General features: G+C 46.8%; 1 long non-coding RNA gene across 2 annotated transcripts in view; it reads left to right on the forward strand.

The window, feature by feature from the left end:
• The window catches only part of LOC141270908 (uncharacterized), a 135,512-nt gene that overhangs the window by 107,317 nt on the left and 4,736 nt on the right, over positions 1 to 23,459 (forward strand). Inside the window, exon 1 of one of the 2 annotated variants that reach the window (XR_012321757.1) lies at positions 21,157 to 21,328. The exons of the other annotated variant lie outside the window; for it this stretch is intronic. This is a non-coding gene — a long non-coding RNA (uncharacterized lncRNA). Of the gene's footprint in view, positions 1 to 21,156; positions 21,329 to 23,459 lie in introns of those variants that run through there. 2 annotated transcript variants of the gene reach the window in all.

Genomic DNA, 23,459 nt, shown 5'->3' on the forward strand with positions numbered 1-23,459 from the left:
ATAAGCTGTGAAGCTGCTGAAGAGTAATATATTTTCCATGTAGAAGCAGCACTGATCTAATCACTCCTTTTTTTCGATGGAACATCTATATATCCGTCACGGCAAGCTTTTATTTCCAAATATTTTGAATTGCACACACATAAGCAAAGGGTTTTCAATGATTTCATTGGAGTAGCCTAGAACAGTGGAGTCGCCTAGAATTCAAGGGGTAAGTAAGAATGATTTATTCATTTTATAACATGACCTATTCTAGGGAAGATTTTGTAAAATCTTGAAAAAACAATTTAGTGTATGTGCACATAGCATCTTTAGGCTGGTACATTCAGAAACCTGCTTGAACAAAATGCTTACAAAATGCTAGAAAGAATGAACATTTGCACTGCAGTGTCAAAACGACTTGCTGTGCAAATATTATTTTTTTTTGAGCTTCTTGTAAACATTTCAGGCTTTTAAAGTCGTAAAGTGGCTGAAAGAAGAGACTTGACCATTCTTCAGGTGGCTTCTGCTTGGAAGATGCTCAATAATTTTTATTAAACCGTCCAAAAAGAAGAACACTGGTGAAAAAAAAAAAACGGCAGAAAAAGATGCTTCAGGACAAAAGATCCCGGCATGTCCTAAAGCATCTTCCCCTGGCAAAAAAAAAAAACATCGAGTATGCCGACATCTAAAAGACACCTTGTGCACACAGTCTAAATGTAAAATCTTTTGCAAATGGAAACTATGATGGACTTTATAAGTTGCAGGGACAGATAAAGGTTGGTGTAGTTCAACTCCCAGTAGCTAGCAAGATAGACAAGACATTACATAATGGTTAGATAATTATTGACTAATCTATCCAATGTCCGCAGAATACACTGACAGTCTATGTGCATATGTAGCACCCCGAGGGCTTGGTTGCTACAGAGGTATTGCACCTCACCCAGAGGTGTTGCACCTCACCCAGAGGTGTGATATCTCACTCTCAGGTAAGGATGGAGTGTGGATCAGGACCCCGACACCTGCATGCATTACACCACATTTCCGGGGGGCAGGGCGACCGATATGCTCCAAATAGAGCAAGACAGTCCCTGTCCCTGGCTGGAGTTGGGGGAGGGAACACCGAGGAAGGGGGAACCCTGTAGTGCATAGGAGGGAGAGGGCAGTTCCTGGGTGCACCTAGAGGGAGGTATAAAAGGTGGGCACCATCTTAGTTCAGTGGTTCAGTTCAGACAGAGAAGAAGAGGGAGCAGGAGGTGGGAGCAGAGGCTCTGCATGGGCTCTGCTCCGCAGGCAGGCCTAAGAGAGAGGCCGGAGCCTGGAGGAAGCAGAAGGAAGGAGAAAGAAGGTGAAGGAAGGAAGAGGAGCGGAGGAGGCTCCAAGAACAAGGAACGAAGGGACCCCAGGGGTGTGGACCGGCGAGTCGCCACCGCACACCTGAATCTACCTGCGTAGAAGGGTCAGGCCAAAGGGGGAGACCGGTCCCCGAAACTAGTGGAGGCGGGGAACTACCCTCAGCTAGATCCCGGAGGCTGTGACATTTCACGTGGCGCAGCCCCTCGCTACACCCGCTAGGAAGGCACCATATAGGGTCAGGGAAACTGGCGCCAAAGTTTACCAGAGAAGGCCCGAGGCCGCCGGACAGAAGCGAGGTCACTGGCGGGGTATGACAGGCCAGAGAAAGGACACACAAAGGGGGTCCTGTGAAACGCTCCAAAGTTATCTGGGAGTAGGCCGAGCCCCTCACCGGGTGAACACAGTGCGACGTGGGACGTTATGACCAGCTGTAGTAACGTGGATAAAGAACTGTGAGTAAATAACCTGGACTGCATTACAGGACTCTGTGTCGTTACTGCTGCTCCCGTGCACCATAACCCCCAACATCTCCACTTGCTGCCCTGAGGCTATACTCCTCCCGTGGGGAGTTATACTACCCTCTGCTGCACCCACAACACCAGCCTCAGCGGTTTGCCCTGTAGCGGCGGTTCACTCTGACCGCAACCCACGGGTGCCGTAGTCGGACATTTAATATCATAAAACCCTATAAATAGACTGCCATTTAGGTTGACCATCTTGAGCCACGGGACCGGGTCGCCGCCACACAAGGACTACAACCCCCAGCATTCGCAACGGGTCCGGTTCCGGGTCTCCCCACACACGCGCGGCCCAGGGGGCGCGTCACATATAAGTTCAGCTTCACTGTCCCCAGTCAGGTATTTTGATTTCTGGTATTTTAAATGCGTTTTCTAGAAGTCAAACTCTGATAGCCTTTTACTTTTCTTAGATAGTAAATCTTTCATCAGTAAACTGATGTATAGTGATCTGTTTACCTGATGAATGTACAATACCAGTCAGTAGTGTGGACACGCCTATTCATGCAATGGTTTTCCTTGTTCTTAGCAGAATGTGTACATTATAGATTCAGGCTGCAGGCTGCAAAACCACAAATGAACACATATGAAAATTAGAAGTAAATGAACACATGTGAAACAAACTAGAATATTTGTTAAACTTTAGATTTCTCAGAGTACCCCCTTTTTACTCACTTTATAGCATTACAGCCCCTTTGCATTCTCCCAAACAGGTTGTCAACTGGAATGTCTTTCAGCAGTCTTGAAGGAGTTCCCACAGGTGCTGAGCACTTGATGGCTTCTTTGCCTTCACTTTGCATCTAACTCATCCCACAAAATCTCTGTTGGGTTGAGGATGAGTGATTGTGAAGGCTATGTCATCTGACACAGCCTCTATCTCCCTTATTCTTGGCCACATAGCCCTTACATAGCCTGGAGGTGTGTTTTGGGTCATTGTCCTGTTGCAACACAAATGATGGTCTTACTAAGAGAAAACCAGATGGGATTGGATGTCGTTGTAAAATGATGTGGTAGCTATGCTGGGGAAGTTTAACTTGAATTTGTAATAAATCAAAAACAGTGTCATCATCATCCCGGCTCCTCCATGATTCATGGTCGGCACCACACATATGCAAACCAACCGCTCATCTTTTGTGCATCTCACAAAGACATGGCAATTGTTACTAAAAATATCAAATTTGACTCATCAGACCACATTACAAATTTCCACTGATCTAATGTCAAGTCCTTGTGTTGTTTGGCCAAACAATTCTCTTCTTATTTGCAGTCCTCAGTAGTGGTGGTTTTGCAGCAATTTAACCATGAAGTCCTACTTGTCACAGTCTTCTCAGGACAGTTGATGTTTAGATGTGTCTGCTACTTGATGCCTTTGCATAATTTATGAGGTGCTATCAGTTTGCAGTTTCTGAAGCTGCAAACTCTGATGAACTTATCCTCTGCAGCAGGGGTCATTTTTGGTTTTCCATAAGAGGGCGGTCCTCATGAGAGCCAATTTCATCATAGCGATTTGATGATTTTCATAACTGCACTTGATGATACCTTCAAGGTTCTAGCAATTTTCCGGATTGACTGAACTTCCTGCATTAAATTAATTGTGGACTGTCGTTACTCTTTATTTAGTTAAGTGGTTCTTGCCATATTCTGGCTTAGAACAGTTGTGAAGGGCTCAGCACTGTATGGAGCTGTGTACCAACACTGCCTCAGCAAAACACACTTGATGGCCGCAAACACTTTCTGAAAGCCAGTGATTCCACATATGAACATTCCAGTTGAAGAACGGATGCAGCTACTTGAAAGAATGCAAAGGGTGTGTAAAGCTACCATCACAGTAAAAGAGAATCTAAGGTTTAACATATATTTTGATTTGTTTCACGTTTCTTTACTCCTGGGACCTAATTCATAATTTGCAATTTATTAAAGTCACTTTTCTTTTTTTGTCTTTTGTTATTCGCTGATGCTTTTTTGCTCCAAATTCTTCAAAATGTCATGCGTGGTTCATGAATTTAGCATAAAATAAAAAATGCTCTTTATTTTTGTCTTTGAACAGTTTTTACGACTTTTTAACATCAAAACTTGCAAATTCTTTAAAAAGTTGTAAAAATATGCCTATTTTAAAACTCCTCCAGAAACCTTTCTCTAGACAGGGACTGAAATGAGCTGCGCTAAAAGAAAGTGACATTTGGTAAAATACGCATGTCATGAATCTGTCTAAAACATCTGGATAAGCAAAGTTTTTGAGGAAAAATTACAAGAAGACTTAAAAAACAAAGGCAACTTAAAAAGTGTCCAAAAACTTTTAGAGAATAAGGTGCAATATCATACTGTAACGGGTCTGGGAGGCGGAACCTCTGAGCTACTATACAAGGGGGCGGTCCTTGTAAGGGAGCGGGTGGCAATCAGGGATGACGGGCAGGCAGTCACAGCAGGTGACCGGGACAGTCTCTGAGTGGACGGGCTGGAGGTCACGGAAAGTGACCGGGGCAGTCTCTGGATAAACGGGCAGGGAGTTACGGCAAGTGACCGGGGCAGTCTCTGGATGAACGGGCAGGGAGTTACGGCAAGTGACCGGGGCAGTCTCTGGGTAAAGGGTAGGTACGACCTGTGATGGCAGAGCCTCCGGGTAGGCTAGCAGGCAGATGGTAGATGTGTGCTCCCAGGTGAGCAAGCGAGAGTCTCTGGAATGGTAGGTGGTCACAGCACGTGACGGCGAAGCCTCCAGGTAGGCTAGCAGGCAGGTAACAGGTGGGCGCTCCCAGGTGAGCGGGCAGGAGTCTCTGGAAAGGCAGATGGTCACAGCACGTGACGGCGGAGCCTCCAGGTAGGCTAGCAGGCAGGTAACAGGTGTGCGCTCCCAGGTGAGCGGGCAGGAGTCTCTGGAAAGGCAGATGGTCACAGCACGTGACGGCGGAGCCTCCAGGTAGGCTAGCAGGCAGGTAACAGGTGTGCGCTCCCAGGTGAGCGGGCAAGCTGGTCCATAGACAGACTGACAGGAGTTGGAAGGCAGACCGTCGGACCTCAGGCTAGCAGGCAGGTGACTGGATATCAGGCAGGACAAAGGCAGCAAGCTGGCAGGAATCTGGCAGGTAACTGGCAGGTAACTGGCAACGGGACCTGAGGGCTGAAGCACAGGTGAGACACAGGTGCAAACAACATTGCTCGGGCACCTCCATTTTGGAGGAGGTGCCCTTTATATGGGAGGTCCTCCGGCAATTGGCCGGGGACTCCTTAGGACGGCGCGCGCGGTCCCTTTAAGAGAGGGGGAGCGCGCGCGCCCTAAGCACACTGCCGGGGAAGGAGCGCGCGCCGGAAGCAGCGGGGAGAGCAGCGCTGGAGGACGCCGCGCCAGGAGCGGGGAGGTGAGAGGGACGGCGTCTCTGCCTAGAACGGGGCAGAGACGTCGATGCTACAGTACCCCCCCCTTTAGGCCCCCTCTTTTTTAGGCCAGAAAGAAATTTTTCAAGGAGAAGCGGGCGTTGATGTTCTCCCTGGGTTCCCAAGTTCTCTCCTCAGGACCAAACCCCTTCCAATCTACCAGAAAAAAGGTTTTTCCTCTTACCCTCTTGGAGGCCAGAATACTCTCTACCTCAAAGATGTCATCAGCGGAAACCGGAGCAGGAGGGGCACCTGGATTTTTGGAAAAAGAGTTAAAGACAACGGGTTTGAGGAGAGATACGTGGAAGGAGTTGGGGATCCGTAGGGTGGCCGGGAGTTTTAATTTGTAGGCCACTGGGTTAATTTGCCTGAGGACTTTGAAGGGGCCGATGAATCGAGGACCCAACTTGTAGGAGGGTATTTTGAGCCGCACATGTTTGGATGAGAGCCAAACCTTGTCTCCCGGACGGAATTGGGGCGGATCCAGACGTCTCTTATCAGCATATCTCTTCATCCGCTCAGAGGAGAGAAGAAGAGCGGACCTGGTGCTCTCCCAAATAGTAGAAAATTCGCTGACAAGAGACTCCGCAGCAGGGTTGTCCACAGAAACGGAGACAGGAAGTGGAATCCGGGGATGTTGGCCACCAACTATAAAGAACGGGGATTTGGAAGAGGACTCGCTCTCATGGTTGTTATAAGAGAACTCGGCCCACGGTAGAAGATCCACCCAGTCCGAGTGGTGAGCATCCACGAAGTGCCGGAGGTAGCTGGACAAGATCTGATTGATCCGCTCCACTTGACCATTGGACTGAGGGTGGTAAGCGGAGGAGAAATCCAGGGTAATGTCCAGCAGCTTACAAGTGGCTCTCCAGAAACGAGAGGTGAACTGAACCCCACGATCCGACACGATGTGGAGGGGCAGACCATGGAGACGGAAGATGTGGCGGATAAAGTCTTTAGCCAACTCGGGTGCAGACGGAAGACCAGGCAGGGGAATGAAGTGGGCCATCTTAGAAAAACGGTCAGCGACAACCCAAATGACGGTACAACCGGCAGAAACTGGAAGGTCGGTGATAAAGTCCATAGCGATGTGTTGCCAAGGAGCAGCAGGTACGGGAAGGGGCAGGAGATGGCCGGCAGGTAGATGTCGGGGAACTTTGTTACGAGCACAGGATGAACAGGCCGCGACGAAGTCTACCACGTCCTTACGTAGGGTAGGCCACCAGTAATGCCGGGCAATAAGTTGAAAGGTCTTTTTTTGGCCAGCATGGCCAGCTAGTTTAGAAGAATGTCCCCAGCGAAGAACCCTCTCCCGATCTGGCACAGCTATGAACGTCTTACCGGGTGGAAGATGAGTTAGATCCAAGGGAGCCACATTCATCACCTTGGAGGAGTCGATGATGTGCGTAGGTTCCTCCTCTTGATCGGAGGACAGGAAAGACCGAGACAAGGCATCAGCTTTGACGTTCTTGTCCGCCGGACGGAAATGAAGAGTGAAGTCGAAGCGGGCAAAAATCAACGACCACCGGGCCTGGCGAGGATTGAGCCTCTGGGCATTTTGGAGATATGCCAGGTTTTTGTGATCCGTGTAGATAATTACCGGGTAGAGAGCCCCTTCAAGCAGATAGCGCCACTCTCCTAGTGCCAATTTGATGGCTAGCAATTCCCGGTCTCCAATGGAGTAGTTGCGCTCCGACGAGGAGAAGATTTTGGAGAAGAAGCCGCACGTTACCATTCTCCCGGTAGAAGACTTCTGGGTGAGCACCGCTCCGGCTCCGGAGGAGGAAGCATCAACCTCCAGGTAGAATTGTTTATTACAGTCCGGACGGTGCAGGACGGGTGCAGAGGAGAAGGCTTTCTTTAGGGAAAGGAAGGCCTCCTCGGCTTCAGGCGACCATATCCTGGGGTTAGCCCCCTTACGGGTAAGTGCAGATATGGGAGCAGTCCGAGACGAGAAGTGTGGGATGAAAAGACGATAATAATTAGCGAAGCCCAGGAATCGCTGTATCGCCTTCAAACCTTCAGGATGAGGCCATTTTAGAACGGAAGAGAGCTTCTCGGGATCCATTTGCAGACCTGTTTGGGAGATGACATAGCCCAAGAACGGAAGGGAGGTCTGATCGAAGAGGCACTTCTCGTATTTGGCGTAAAGGTGGTTCTGCCGAAGCCTAAGCAGGACCTGACGAACATCCCTCCGGTGTGTGGGGAGATCCGGAGAGAAGACCAAGATATCGTCCAGGTATACCACTACGCAGGAGTACAGGAGGTCACGGAAGATGTCATTGACTAGTTCCTGAAAGACCGCGGGAGCATTACAGAGACCGAAGGGCATCACAAGGTACTCGTAGTGACCGTCCCGGGTATTGAATGCCGTCTTCCACTCGTCTCCTTGACGGATACGGACCAGATTATACGCTCCTCGAAGATCCAGCTTGGAGAAGATCCTGGCGCCCTTGAGCCGGTCAAACAATTCGGAGATGAGTGGCAGGGGATATTTGTTTTTTACCGTAATGAGATTGAGTCCTCTGTAGTCAATACAGGGACGTAGCGAGCCGTCTTTCTTTTTGACAAAGAAGAATCCGGCTCCAGCCGGGGAGGTAGATTTTCGGATAAATCCCCTAGCCAGATTCTCTTCAATGTACTCAGACATGGCTCGGGTCTCGGCTGCAGATAACGGGTAGATACGCCCACGGGGAGGAGTGGTGCCAGGTACCAGGTCGATCGGGCAATCGTATGGCCTATGGAGCGGCAACGTCTCAGCTTCCTTCTTACCGAAGACGTCCGCATAGGGCCAGTAGGGAGCCGGGAGACCAGGTAAGTTAGCTGGAGTAGGCTGAGGGCGAAGTGGACGGACCGGAACCAGGCAGGTCCTATGGCAGTCAGGACCCCATCGGAGTACTTCACCGGACCGCCAGTTCAATACGGGTTCATGTGTCTGGAGCCAAGGTAGACCTAGCAACAAGGAGTGAGAAAGTCCGGACAGCACATGGAATGAGATCTCCTCAGAGTGCAGCATTCCCACCTGTAGGGTTATAGGTTCGGTGACGAGCAGGATGGTCTCCGAGAGAAGTCTTCCATCCACGGAAGCAACTGACAATGGCTCCGCCAGGGACTTGGTGGGAATATGGTATCTCTCTACCAGAGACTGGGCGATGAGGTTTCCAGCAGCTCCAGAATCCAGATGGGCGAGTTCGAAGAGACGGTTTTCTCCCCAAGCAATAGAGACCGGTAAGGTCAGAGACGGAGAGGACTTACTTTTGTCTAGGACGACCTCTCCGAGTGGTCCTAGACACTGGCGTTTCCCGGCTTTTCCGGGCAGGAACGGATGAAGTGCTTCTTACTGCCACAATAGAAACAGCTTCCCTCGGCTCGGCGAGATTCTTGGCGAGAACCGACCATCTTGGTCTGGTCGACCTGCATAGGCTCAGGAGAGACGGAGGGAGTGACGGGTTGCTGAAAAGTAGGAGCTAGGCGTGGAAACCTCCTCTCACGGGTGACCTCTTTGGCACGCTCCTGGAACCGCAGGTCAATCCGGGTGGCAAGAGCTATCAGGTCATCGAGGGTGGTAGGAATGTCCCAACCGGCAAGTTCATCTTTAATACGGCCGGACAGACCCTCCCAGAAGACTGAAACCAGAGCGTCATTATCCCAGGCCAGCTCCGAGGCAAGGGTACGGAACCGTATGGCATATTGGCCCACGGTGAGGCTTCCCTGACGGAGGCATAGCAGTGACGATGCGGATGAGGTCTTCCGTCCGGGTTCGTCGAAGACTTTCCGGAAGGCCGTGAGAAAGGCAGGCAAGTTGGACACCAGGGGGTCTCCTCTCTCCCATAGAGGATTTAGCCAGGCCAGAGCCTATCCGGTGAGATGGGACATGATGAAGGCAATTTTGGCCCGGTCGGAGTTAAACTGGTGGGACAGGAGTTCAAAGTGCAGGGTGCACTGATTTATGAAGCCCCGAGCCTGAGCGGAGTCGCCTCCGAAGCGAGGAGGTGCAGAAAGCCGGGGTCCGGGGTAGGATACCATAGTGTTGGTGGACAGCGGAGCTGTCGGATTGCGAATCATGGCGCTGGCGGAGGTTGCTGGCGGAGCAGTCAGAGTGTCCAGGCGAGAATTGACATTCCGCAGGTGACCCAGGATGGACTCCTGTTGGGACCTCTGGCGGGACAGTTCATGACACAGGTCCGAGAGCGAGGGAGCTTGGGTGCCACCGGGTTCCATGGCCCGAGCAAACTGTAACGGGTCTGGGAGGCGGAACCTCTGAGCTACTATACAAGGGGGCGGTCCTTGTAAGGGAGCGGGTGGCAATCAGGGATGACGGGCAGGCAGTCACAGCAGGTGACCGGGACAGTCTCTGAGTGGACGGGCTGGAGGTCACGGAAAGTGACCGGGGCAGTCTCTGGATAAACGGGCAGGGAGTTACGGCAAGTGACCGGGGCAGTCTCTGGATGAATGGGCAGGGAGTTACGGCAAGTGACCGGGGCAGTCTCTGGGTAAAGGGTAGGTACGACCTGTGATGGCAGAGCCTCCGGGTAGGCTAGCAGGCAGATGGTAGATGTGTGCTCCCAGGTGAGCAAGCGAGAGTCTCTGGAATGGTAGGTGGTCACAGCACGTGACGGCGAAGCCTCCAGGTAGGCTAGCAGGCAGGTAACAGGTGGGCGCTCCCAGGTGAGCGGGCAGGAGTCTCTGGAAAGGCAGATGGTCACAGCACGTGACGGCGGAGCCTCCAGGTAGGCTAGCAGGCAGGTAACAGGTGTGCGCTCCCAGGTGAGCGGGCAGGAGTCTCTGGAAAGGCAGATGGTCACAGCACGTGACGGCGGAGCCTCCAGGTAGGCTAGCAGGCAGGTAAAAGGTGTGCGCTCCCAGGTGAGCGGGCAAGCTGGTCCATAGACAGACTGACAGGAGTTGGAAGGCAGACCGTCGGACCTCAGGCTAGCAGGCAGGTGACTGGATATCAGGCAGGACAAAGGCAGCAAGCTGGCAGGTAACTGGCAGGTAACTGGCAACGGGACCTGAGGGCTGAAGCACAGGTGAGACACAGGTGCAAACAACTTTGCTCGGGCACCTCCATTTTGGAGGAGGTGCCCTTTATATGGGAGGTCCTCCGGCAGTTGGCCGGGGACTCCTTAGGACGGCGCGCGCGGTCCCTTTAAGAGAGGGGGAGCGCGCGCGCCCTAAGCACACTGCCGGGGAAGGAGCGCGCGCCGGAAGCAGCGGGGAGAGCAGCGCTGGAGGACGCCGCGCCAGGAGCGGGGAGGTGAGAGGGACGGCGTCTCTGCCTAGAACGGGGCAGAGACGTCGATGCTACACATACGAAGACAGCAATCACTGTAGAAGGACATCATGGTCGGAAGAATAGAATGAACAAGGCGAAGAAGAAGATTGGCCACCCGATGGATTGATACAATCAAGATAACGGCAGGGAAGACCCTGGTGGAACTATCTAGGCCTACACAAGATCGATCTTCCTACAGAGCATTCATCCACCAAGTTACCATGGCTCAAGATCGAGCTGAAGGTGGTAAATGATAATAATAATAATAATAATAATAATTATAAACTACAGATACTAAGAAGGAGCAAAGTACTCCAGACAAGTGGAGAAACAGCAATGATGGACCGGGGCCATTGTCAATCATATGGAAGGTTCTGTTTGATCAGGTGTCAAATCCACTTATTCGAATTTCTTACCACCTACTATCTTCTCAGATCACCTCACTAAGTTCAACGGTGTAAATACTTTTTATCTCCTACTTGTTTCTTGTGCCTAAATTCTGAACTGTTGTGTTGTAACCCACATGCATAAGCCTAGGTGCTGATTTACTAATCAACTTTCCTGTTTAATTTTATTCATTCTGTGTAAATTTTAATTATTATTGAATAAAAATTTAGATATTTTATCGCTTATCTTGTGTCTGGACTCCTATGTACTCCTTGGCGTTGCCTCTAAGGAGATTTGTGTAGTATATGGATAAATTCTGAACTGTGTAGGGTCCATTATTGAAGTGACTTGAGGAGAGTTTTTCCTTCCTGATATATGAGGCTTCTCTGAGCGAAGTGTATGTAATGATGAAAGGTTCTCCGGCTATGTGTGATAAGCTGAAGCATCTGCTTATTTGAATTTTGCAGCCATTTCTCAGACGAGATAAAATTTGATACCAAACTGAATATTTTGCATCTTTTTGTGTAATTTACAGAACGTGCAATTTATCAGGGAAATCTGATTCAGTTGAAGATCAGGCGACAGTATCCAACTGAGTGGCATTTATGGTGACAGTGGAGATTAGTCATAGAGATGGATCCGGAGATTATAAGTAGCTGCTCCCAGGCTCTGACCTATAGATTAGTAAATAAAATTCACGTGAGTGGAATGCGGAATAGCCCGGGACACATTAATTCTGGAAACCGGCAATCATTTTACCTTCTGTTTTCAGCATAACATATAAGTAATATACAGTAATAGAAAAGCTTACTTTCTCGTGTGCGCCATTGTACCCACAGTGAGAGGAGTACCATTGGGCAATTTCATCATCACCTTAGGCTCTAAAGGTGAATTTACACTGCATGATTATCATGAATGCGTACTACTAGGAACACTCATTTCACAATAATTGTACAGTGTAAGCAAGCTGTTGATCAACCGACGAATGAGCTAAATGCTCGTTCATCAGGTGAAATGATTTCTTGGCTTGCTTAAAAGATTTTCATTTTCAAAAGCACATCGTAAGAATATGTGTTGCAGAGAACAATGACAGCTTATGTGCAGAGAAAGATCTATTAATGATCATTCTGTGAGCATATTATGTACAGTCTGCCTTTTTAAATAGGCTATTAAAGAGAACCTGTCATCAGGATTATGCATGTTAAAATAAAGGTATGGCCATAACGGTGCTGTTATACTGATTTAATTGATACCTTCAGTGAAGAAATCCGCAGCCTGGTTGTCGTTTAATCATTAGAAGTTTTGGATCCCTAAGCTTTCGGTGCATTGGGGTGGAACTGTGGGTCAGGACTAGGGTAAGGTCTTTGGCTCTGCCCCGTCCCCTCCGCTGCCTCTGGTGTCAGTATTTTCTTCCTGTTTTAAATTTTGTGCCGGCCCAAATCTAACCACTGGCGGCACTTGTGACTCGCCCCCTGGGCCGTGGGGCACTCGGAGCCGGGCAACAGGGAAACGATGGGGGTAGTAGTGGTGACCCGGTTCCGTGGCTCAGGGTGGTCAGACCAGTGGTAGTCTGCTATGTGCTGTAGGTAATGTCCGACTACGCCACCCGTGGATTGCAGCTATTATGAACCGCCGCTGCAAGGCAGACCGCTGAGGCTGATGGTGTAGGCAGCTGAGGTAGTGTAACTCCCACGGGAAGAGTGTAGCCCCAGGGCAGTGTAGAGGATGGTGGGGGTGATGGTGCAGAGAGTCCCAGTACCATTAGTGCTGGCGAAGCAAAAAGCACAAAGACAACGTGTTGCAGTCCAGGGTCTTTTACTCACAGTTCGTATACTCCAAGCCACTGCGGCACCGGTAGTGACTGCCCGAGCCGTGCTGCGTCCACCAGGTGAGGGGCTCGGTCAACCCCCAGGCAGTTCAGGAATATGGCACAGGACCCCCTTCTATCCTTCCTCTGGCCTGCCCCACCAGTGACCAACTTCTCTCCAGCTGCCGCGGATCTGCGCGGGTAAACGTGGGCCCCGTTCCCCGCTGTCCTATATGGTGCCTTCCTAGCAGGTTTGGTGAGGTGTCGCATCAATAAATGATCACGACCTCCGGTCTTTGGCTGAGGGTAGTTTCTCCTCCACCAACTTGGGATCCGGTACCCTTAATCTGCCTGACCCTTCACCCGGTATTCTCATGGGCTCTTAGGGTCCCTTCTGCCTTCTTGTTTCTGAGCCCTTCTACACTTTGGGTACTTCTCTTTTCTTTGCTGTTCCTTTCTGTTCCTTTCTGTTTCTGATCCTTCCTTCTGGCTCCGGCCTTCACTCTAGGCCTGCCTCGTGGAGCTGGGCCCAGACTGAGCCACAGCCTCCTGTCAGCCATCTCTGGCTGAACTCCTTCTCCTCCTGCACACAGAACTAAGATGGTGCCCACCTTATATACCTTCCCCTAGTGTGTGAGCTCAGGTGACCAGCAACCAATGAGCTCCTACCTATGCTCAGAAACCGTCCCCTTCTGCTCCTACATCACTGGGTATTCCTCCTCCCTCCCCACTCCAGCCAGGGACATGGTCTGTCGTGCCTACATTACTGTACTAATGGGAGCACCGTTGAGCTGTCCCCCGGAAATGGGGTGTGTGTGATGCATGCAGCTAACTGGGCCCTGGTCCATACTCCATCCTTACCCGGGAGTGGAATACCACACCTCTGGCAGAGGTGCAATACCCCTGTAGCGGCCGAACCCTCGGGGCGCTACACTTGTACAGATTGATCTCTTGGAGGGCTTCAGTAAAATGGTGCCGGTGGCGGCGCATGCACATTTTGACCTTCAGCGGTCTTCTGTAAAATGGTGCCGCTGGCAGCAAATTTGCAGATTGAGATCAATGATGAGCCAAGATCTAAATCTGTGCATGTGCCAGTGATCAATATGCGCAAGCGTTGCTGTGGTTAGAATGCCGCTGGCAAGAAATTTAAAACTCTGACACCCAACCCACAGTCCCACCCCACAGTCCTGCCCCAATGCACAGACAGCTTAGGAAACAGAAACTTCTAATGATGATTAAACAACAATCAGCCTGAGAATTTCATCACTGGTGGTATAACAGTGCCATTATGGACATACCTTTATTTTAACATGCATAATATTGATGACAGGTTTTCTTTAAACAACCAATGAATGGCAAATACAGTATGTACTGATCGGCAGTCATTTAATGCTGCAGAATGTCTAATGTAAATGCACCCTTAGTCTCAAGTCTCAGTGCAGACTGTGATGAAGGTAAAGCCAAATATGACCTTCAGGGTCATGTGAAAGATAAGTAAGTAAATCTTTTTTACATAACGCAGAATTTACACTTGAAGAAATATCATTACTGTTTTTTTCTGCTCTTTCTTATTTCTCAGCTAAAAAAAATAAAGAAATGTGTTAGTATGCGGAAACCATCAAAACACATAGCAGCAGCTGTTGCTGTATTTTATTATGGTTATTTTTATTCTGATTATGACTACGGGTATTTTAGAATAATTTATGAGCTTATCTACCTTTGGAGACAATTTTTTCAATACTTAAATGTAATTTCAACTAAATAACATTTTTGTATTTGGGTTTCATGAAAAATGTTGCACTGTTTGCCTCTGAGTTGCACTGACAATTGCTGGCTATAGAGCAGGTTAACAGAGAATCTATGGGAGAGTTTCTAACTTTTTTTTAATCTTTTTTTTTAAGTTTCTCAGCTGATTTATGATCACAAACCACATCACAGTTGAATGTGCAGGGAAATAAAGTGCCTGTAAAAGCCAAATAGTTCAACATTTTTAATGTTACTTAATATTCACATTAAATGGCCAGTAGGAGGTTGTCTCAATATTGTACTTCAGGAGCACATCCGCTTTCCTGTCTTCCATCTTTCTTCTTGTTGGGGACATTGTGCTCCTGTTTGATTGACAGCTCAGATGAAAGGCATTGTTGTTTCGCTGGCTCGGATTGCAGCATCAGAGGAGCACAGTTGCAGTCCAGCGATCCAGCCAATTTTAAAGCAGGGCTTACGAGCTCTTGTAATTGCTGGGCTTCTTCCCTTGGAAACTCATCACTGCAGATACAATGCAGCGATGGCTCGTAACAAGCAGTAAACAATACAATTAAAAATCCCTCCATTCTTAAGAACAATGAAGATTTTTAATAACAAGCAAATATCAAAGTTGTTTGTTATTTTCCAATTTTAACCACGACACCAAAAGTCAATAGGAGAACAGCTATGGGCAAATCAACAATGAAGTTGCCGGACAGGGTCTTCAAATCGAGAAACATTTCAATGGCGATAAAGACATACATAGTCTGGTCTTTTCTTTGGTAACATACGGATGTGAAACCTGGACGATAAAGAAACAAGACAGAAGAAGAATCAATGCCTTGGAAATGTGGTGCTGGAGAAGGATATTATCAAAACCATGGATGGCAAGAAGAATAAATAAATCAATTTTGGAACAGATGAAACCAGACATGTAACTCGAAGCAAGGATCACCAAGCTACGACTGGCCGACTTTGGACACATCATACGAAGGGCGCAATCACTGGAGAAGGACGTCATGGAAGGACGAAGAGGAAGACCAACAACCTGATGACTGGATACTATCAAGATAATGATGGAGAAGACCCTGGTGGCTTGTATAAGATCGATCTTCCTACAGATTGTTCATCCATCAAGTCACTATGGATCGAGATCGAGCCGAAAGCCATTAAATAAATAAATAATAATGAAAATAACTTTTATGTGCTCTTCAGACCCACCTCTCCTGCCAACCATCAGAAAGCTCCTTTAGTTGCTTTGTTTATTATGTTTAATTTTGAAGAAAACATTGTCAAATTTCTAGCATTTTCTGCTGATGTGTGACCTTACTGCTACATTTTGTGTTGTGTGTGACCTTACTACTACCTTTCAGTTTTTAAGTCCCAAGCAAAAGGTTTTTAATCATTTTCCGCAATCCTGTAAATGTACTTTTTCCATAGCTCCCGTATTCTGCGGGACTGTCCCGATTTCAGGGCTCAGCTGTTCTCCCGGCTTCTATTTATAGAAGCTCTCTGTAGCTCCTCCTCCTCAGGGGGTGGGGCCACTCACTCATCAGTGAGTAAATTAAATTACTCACCTCTTCGTTCTCCTTTGACAGCACCTGCCATCCAGAGACTGCAGCTCTAACCATTGAGCTACAGCTCTCAATGGTGAACATAGGGGGATTTAGTTAACTTGACTCTACAATGCAGTCAATGACTCCAGAAGCAGCTCATGCAAGTCCATAGAAATACATTGTGTATAACAATGTATTTCTATGATGCATGTATACTGAGCAGAAGAAAATTAGTAAATTTATGAGCAATTACAAAACATATATTTCTTTTTCTCTGTGAGTCCCTGGTGTTGAACCCACAACTTCACTCACACAGACACTTAACCTGCTGAGCCACCAGCTCTACTGAGATCAGTGCTAGAATTCTATCTACTTCATCTGCACTGCAGAATCTGTCTAGGCTGATAGAAATACACTGCTGTGCACAATTAATGTACATACATACATACATTGTACACAGCAGAATAAGAGATTTTTTTCATCCTATAAAATTCTTAAAAAATAATAAAAAAAAACACTCGATATTGAAATAATTATTGTAATTTTTAATGAGTTTGTAAAAAATTATGAACATCACAAATCAGCGCATAACATGGACCTATTTGGGGTCCCTGTAATCGTAATGACTCGCAGAACACAGCGATCAGATAATTTATGGGGATCGGTAAATGGCGTAAAAAAATGGCATCATTAATATTTTTTCTATATTATACCCAGAAAAAATTTAACAAAACTGTAATGCTGAGGCCGTGTTCACACGTAGCATTAATACCGCTTTCTTTTTTATGCTTTTTTTCTACAGGTGTTCACACCACACGGTGCAATAACAATCTTCTCTGACTATTGCGTATTTGCTGCATTTCTTTTATGCATTTTCCCACTTATTTGATGCGATTTTGATGCAGATGTGAAGCAGAGTTTTTAACGCTTTTTAATAGTACAGAAAAGCTTTGATTCTGAGCTTAAAAATGAAGCGGCATTTTTTTTTCTTTATTCGTATTTTTCAGAAGAAGCCAAGGAAAAAATTCTCCAAAACCGCAGAGTAGTGATGAGCGAGCGTGTATTGATAACCCTTTTGGCAAGCACGCTTGGGTGCTCGCAGAGTATTTTCAGCATGTTTGGCATCTACGTTTGAGCCGCAGCGGCTGCATGTGTGTGGCGGCACTAACATAAATGCTGAGCGTGCTTGCCGAAAGGGTTATCAATACGCGTCGCTCAGCTCGCTCTTCAGACGCTTCTATGTGGATCCTAAAAAAACGCAGATACTTCTTTAAGTGCAAAATCAAAGCTTTTCTGTCCTCTAGAAAGCTCCTTAAAAATGCAGCTTCACGTCTGCACCAAAACGCATCAAATAAGGGGAAGAAAATTGTTCTTGTGTAGTTTGATGCGGACATCTGCAGGACGCACAGATGACGTCACGCTATCCCGGAAGATAAAAGATTCATGGCGTCTCATCCACCCACCATGTGGCACTGACCTGGACGCTGGACCAGAGACCCAGGAATCCATCTGCTTATCTCTAGTCCTAACTGTCCTGGATACAGTGGGCAGTCCTGGATTTGGGACTACACCCTACAGTCTCAGGCGTCTGCTGAATTTTCCTCACTACCACCGCCCCTCTGACAACTCTTCCTGTGGGGGGAAAAGATAATGGTAAATGGGTGTGGATTGGGGTGTGGCCATGGGCGTGGCCAAAATTTTCCGCGGCGCGCTACGCTCTTCGCATTATTTCTCCCTCTTTCTATTCTTCAAAAGTTGGGAGGCATGCTTTTTCTGATGTTTGTATTATAACACTTGGATGAAAATGAAGTGTTGATAATGAGGAGCACAGGCTCCCTACCTCTCCAGTACTATCCCATCTCTATGTATTTATACCTTTCATATGTATTTTTAGATCAAACCTTTTAGTGGCATAGACATTTGTTTCTATAGAAACAGCCACAGATTTCACTTCTGCACTTAGTACCTAAAATTTGATTCTTTGTTGTTATGAATTAGACATTTTAAGTAAATCCACCTACTCACATATGCTCTGGATGAAGCTGGAGAATACACTGGGAATTCAGAAAATTTGCCATATGTTTGGGAGGACATAATATGACTGACAAAGAGGAAGCGTTACAGTGTAAATGTAGTGTATGAGGAAGGCAGTGTCAGATGTACGGATGTTAGTTGTATGTTTGTTAGAATCTGGTCAAAAACAAACCTTTATAAATAAGTGCACCAGTAAGATACGGACAGCAGCTGTGTGCAATAGCTTTTCCTTATTGCTGTCACAGAACTTTTATTTTATTTTTTTCTCTATATTAATGTACATAAAAAGATACTATTCAGGATCAGTACAGGGTAAGTAATGTAATGTATGTACACAGTGACTCCACAAGCAGAATAGTGAGTGCAGCTCTGGAGTATAATACAGGATGTAACTCAGGATCAGTACACGATAAGTAATGTAATATATGTACACAGTGACTGCACCAGCAGAATAGTCAGTGCAGCTCTGGAGTATAATACAGGATGTAACTCAGGATCAGTACACGATAAGTAATGTAATATATGTACACAGTGACTCCTCCAGCAGAATAGTGAGTGCAGCTCTGGAGTATAATACAGGATGTAACTCAGGATCAGTACAGGATAAGTAATGTAATGTATGTATACAGTGACACCACCAGCAGAATAGTGAGTGCAGCTCTGGAGTATAATACAGGATGTAACTCAGGATCAGTACAGGATAAGTAATGTAATGTATGTATACAGTGACACCACCAGCAGAATAGTGAGTGCAGCTCTGGAGTATAATACAGGATGTAACTCAGGATCAGTACACGATAAGTAATGTAATATATGTACACAGTGACTCCTCCAGCAGAATAGTGAGTGCAGCTCTGGAGTATAATACAGGATGTAACTCAGGATCAGTACAGGATAAGTAATGTAATGTATGTACACAGTGAGTCCACCAGCAGAATAGTGATGCAGCTCTGGAGTATAATACAGGATGTAACTCAGGATCAGTACAGGATAAGTAATGTAATGTATGTACTTAGTGACTCCACCAGCAGAATAGTGAGTGCAGCTCTGGAGTATAATACAGGATGTAACTCAGGATCAGTACAGGGTAAGTAATGTAATGTATCTACACTGTGACTTGACCAGCAGAATAGTGAGTGCAGCTCTGAAGTATAATACAGAATGTAACTCAGGATCAGTACAGGATAAGTAATGTAATGTATGTACACAGTGACTCCACCAGCAGAATAGTGAGTGCAGCACTGGAGTATAATACAGGATATAACTCAGGATAAGTAATATAATGTATGTACACAGTGACTGCACCAGCAGAATAGTGAGTGCAGCTCTGGAGTATAATACAGGATGTAACTCAGGATCAGTACAGGATAAGTAATGTAATGTATGTACACAGTGACTCCACCAGCAGAATAGTGAGTGCAGCTCTGGAGTATAATACAGGATGTAACTCAGGATCAGTACAGGATCAGTAAGGTAATGTATATACACAGTGACTCCACCAGCAGAATAGTTAGTGCTGCTCTGGAGTATATTACAGGATGTAACTCAGGATCAGTACAGGATCAGTAATGTAATGTATGTACACAGTGTCTCCACCAGCAGAATAGTTAGTGCTGCTCTGGAGTATATTACAGGATGTAACTCAGGATCAGTACAGGATAAGTAATGTAATGTATGTACACAGTGACTCCACCAGCAGAATAGTGTGCAGCTCTGGAGTATAATACAGGATGTAACTCAGGATCAGTACAGGATAAGTAATGTAATGTATGTACACAGTGACTCCACCAGCAGAATAGTGAGTGCAGCACTGGAGTATAATACAGGATGTAACTCAGGATCAGTACAGGATAAGTAATGTATTGTGTATACACTGACTCCACCAGCAGAATAGTGAGTGCAGCTCTGGAGTATAATACAGGATGTAACTCAGGATCAGTACAGGATAAGTAATGTAATGTATGTACACAGTGACTCCACCAGTAGAATAGTGAGTGCAGCTCTGGAGTATAATACAGGATATAAGTTAGGATCAGCACAGGATAAGTAATATAATGTATGCACACAGTGACTCCACCAGCAGAATAGTGAGTGCAGCTCTGGGGTATAATAAAGGATGTAGCTCAGGATCAGTACAGGATAAGTAATATAATGTATGTACTGTAGTATGAACATGAAAAATGGCTATTTTATATTTCAAATCCATATTGAAATAAAATAGGAACCAGACTTATCAGCATTTGTAGGTATCCTACCTCAGTAGACCAGGGGTCATTAGTCCAGACATACTAAAACATAGCTTTAGTTTAAGTTTGCTAACAGTCTGAGGTTTAATCTTTATTACTGAAGGGAATTAGACTTTGTATACACTGTGTTTGCTAGAACCAGAGACAGACAATTGCACAAAATTGTAAATAAGACTACAGGCATATGGCTTAAGATGGAAACGCTTATTGTAGTACCAAAAATATAAGTGGCTATCTGAAACCCATTATGATGTATCCAACCTTTAATTAATATTCTGATTATATATTCTGTGTTAAGGTATACTATATCTGTGAATGTATCTCACTGATACATAGCTTCTTAACTAGGGTTGAGCGAGTATGTTCTGTCCGAGTACGCTCAGGCCGAGCTGTGAGTATTTATATTTGCTCGGTGATATGGTTGAATCACTCCAATGTGCATGATTTGCAACTGTTTGACAGCTTTATTACATGTGAGGAATGTCCATTTCTTACACATTCCTCACATTTAATAAACCTGTCAAACAGTTGCAAATCATGCACACGGGAGCAATTCAAGCATATCACCGAGCAGCTGTAAATACTCGGAGCTCGGCCCGAGCATACTCGGCGAAAGGGTTAATAGAAAATACTCGCTCAACACTATTCTTAACACAATATACTGTCTGGGAAGAAAACCTTGTTCTGATTTATAATCCGGTGTAAGATTTACTCTTATCATATGTAAACATTATGACAGAAGTAGAATGGTCCGTGAACAGGTCTTGTCCGGCATTGCTTATCTGTGATAGCAGGCCACTGTCACAGGATTGGAATGTTGGAACAACCTATGAACTTTCATGCTTACGTAATATTAGGTTGGGTAAGCCTTTTTCTAAAATGTATAAAGCTGTTGAAGAATTCAGTTATGGCAGAAGCATTGTGGACCTGTGAAGAGGACTCTTTACAGTGTAGGACCTAGGATGCATTCTCTGCCCATCGCTGAACGCTTCTCCAGCTGAAGTTTCTGGACAGATGATGTACATGCTACTAGGGAAATCTTTTTCTTCTTCTATCTAATAGTAAGTATGTAACCTTTATAAGTACTTAACCTTTGTAACCTTTAATCTACAAAAGTGTACGCAATATTATAATATCATACTATTCCTTTGATTCTGTATTTTATCTTTCAAATTAACTATTCTAAATAAAATTGTGTTATATTAGAATTGGTTGCCTTCTTTAAAGCCATATCCGAACCTTATTGCTAAAAACTTGGCAATACATAATTTGGCGTAGTCGGCAGGATACGCAGAAGGCTTAGAAGTTCGTTTTATTGGAAAGTAGAAGGGACTCTGTGTGATAGTGTGATATTGCGTAAAACATGCCTCTCTTTAAGAAAAAAGAGGTTGTAAGTGTTTCTGTAGAAATTCCAGGGTGGGAGCAGGCTCCTTACGATATTTTGGCCAAAGAGTTGTCGCAATGTGTTGGATTAAGTGAATCATGGGACAAATGTTTGAATGATGCTGAACATGCTGATGTGGTGACATGTCTGCAAAAAGTGAGAGTGGAAAAAAAACAGGAATTGGGTGCTGTGAGCAGGAGAAGATGGATTTTGTTACATGCATGTAGAAAACAGCATGAGGAAAGAATACGTATATTAACAAAAGTTCAGGAATTGGAAGACAGTTGTTTGAGGCCCAGAATGCATTGGTTATAGCACAGTGTCAGAATAAGTTATTAATGGACAGATGTGATGGATATTAGCATGTTGCAGAAAGGGCTGCTGTATGTGTAGCGCAGTATAAATACAAAAGGAGGCGAGGGAAGGTTAATAAAAAGTCAGGGGTTTCACATAATAGAAAGGTTACAGTAAAAGATTCTGAATCCCCACAGCAGGGGCCAGGCAGGACACGGGGAGAGAGAGGGCCCACTCCCTCCTCGTCGCCAGAAAAGCCCACAGCACCGGGGTTTGAGGATCTTTATGCTGAAGTTAAATCCAATACAGGAATTCAAAGCCCAACAGAAGGGGGTGACGCGCCCAGGGGAATGGGGGAATGACTCGGCACCAGGGCCTTGTTGTTGCCTGATCTTGGGGGATGTCGCGGTGGTCGGCTCCCGGGCCCGTACCCTGGGGTCACTCTTAAAACAAGGGGGGAAGTTGTATGGGATAGGGATGTTCGTGACGCCACCCGTGGTGTCTGGTGAGGATCACCAGTGCTGCGACAGTCCTCTGAGGCTAGTGTTCAGGCAGCTTAGTTGGTGTGGCTCCCCACAGGTGGAGCGGGGCCTCAGGGCAGCGTAGAGAGGGTGTAGAATAGAGCGTTGGCGGGTGCAGAGCCGCGGAGGAAAGAACAGACAGAGGCAGTAGTTGAAGTCATCCGAGTCTTTACTCACTGTGATGTTTACTCAGCTCAGAGCTTCTCTCTGCTGTCACACGGCGAGCTGCTGCCACCAGGGTGGGGTTCAGCACTCTCCAGGTAGTTCAGGAGCACTTGTCAGGACCCCCGCTCTAGTGTGTTCCTCTCTTGTTCAACGTCTCCCACCTTGTGTCCCCCACGGAGTCCCGTACAGGTACTGCGATGTCCCTTGTGGTTAACGTGTAGTTCCCGGACCGACTGGGTGCCCTTTTTGGTGACTTGTGGTGAGAACGTGGCGTAAGGCAGGGTCCCTCTGGATAAACTCAGATTAGGGCATACAGGTGGCGACTCCGCTCCGTCCGTATCCCCCTGGGATCCACATAAGCCTCCGGACTTTTCCGACAGAGACGTGAAGTGCAAAGTCAGATAATCGGGGACCAGTACCCCCTCTTGCGGCAGGGTCTCTCTGGCAGGGCCAGAATAAGGTATGCAGGTGGCGACTTCGCTCCGTCTGCACCCCCTGAGATCCTTTCGCCTGTGGAGCCTATCTCCTCTGCTCCCCTCCTGGGCTTTCTTGCTTGGACCCTGACCGGGGACAGAGCCGGTTATAACTCTGCCCGACCCCCCGTCTCGAGGCCTGAGACTGGGGACCGTGGAACCTCAGCCGGCTGCAGCTTTGTGCTGACTTGCCGTCCCAAAGACCCACGACCAAAGACCTTGTTATTAAAATGGCCTCCAGTTATATAGAATTCTAATACAGTGCTTAAATAAATGCTTCCTCCACCCTCACTCACTACTTGGTTCCCCCTAACTTTGGTTCCCCCCAACTCCTCCATTCAGCCCCGGGGCAGCA

This window comes from Phyllobates terribilis, unplaced genomic scaffold, assembly GCF_046119375.1.
Source record: "Phyllobates terribilis strain yellow unplaced genomic scaffold, ASM4611937v1 Scaffold_5__5_contigs__length_657084704, whole genome shotgun sequence".
NCBI lineage: Eukaryota > Metazoa > Chordata > Amphibia > Anura > Dendrobatidae > Phyllobates > Phyllobates terribilis.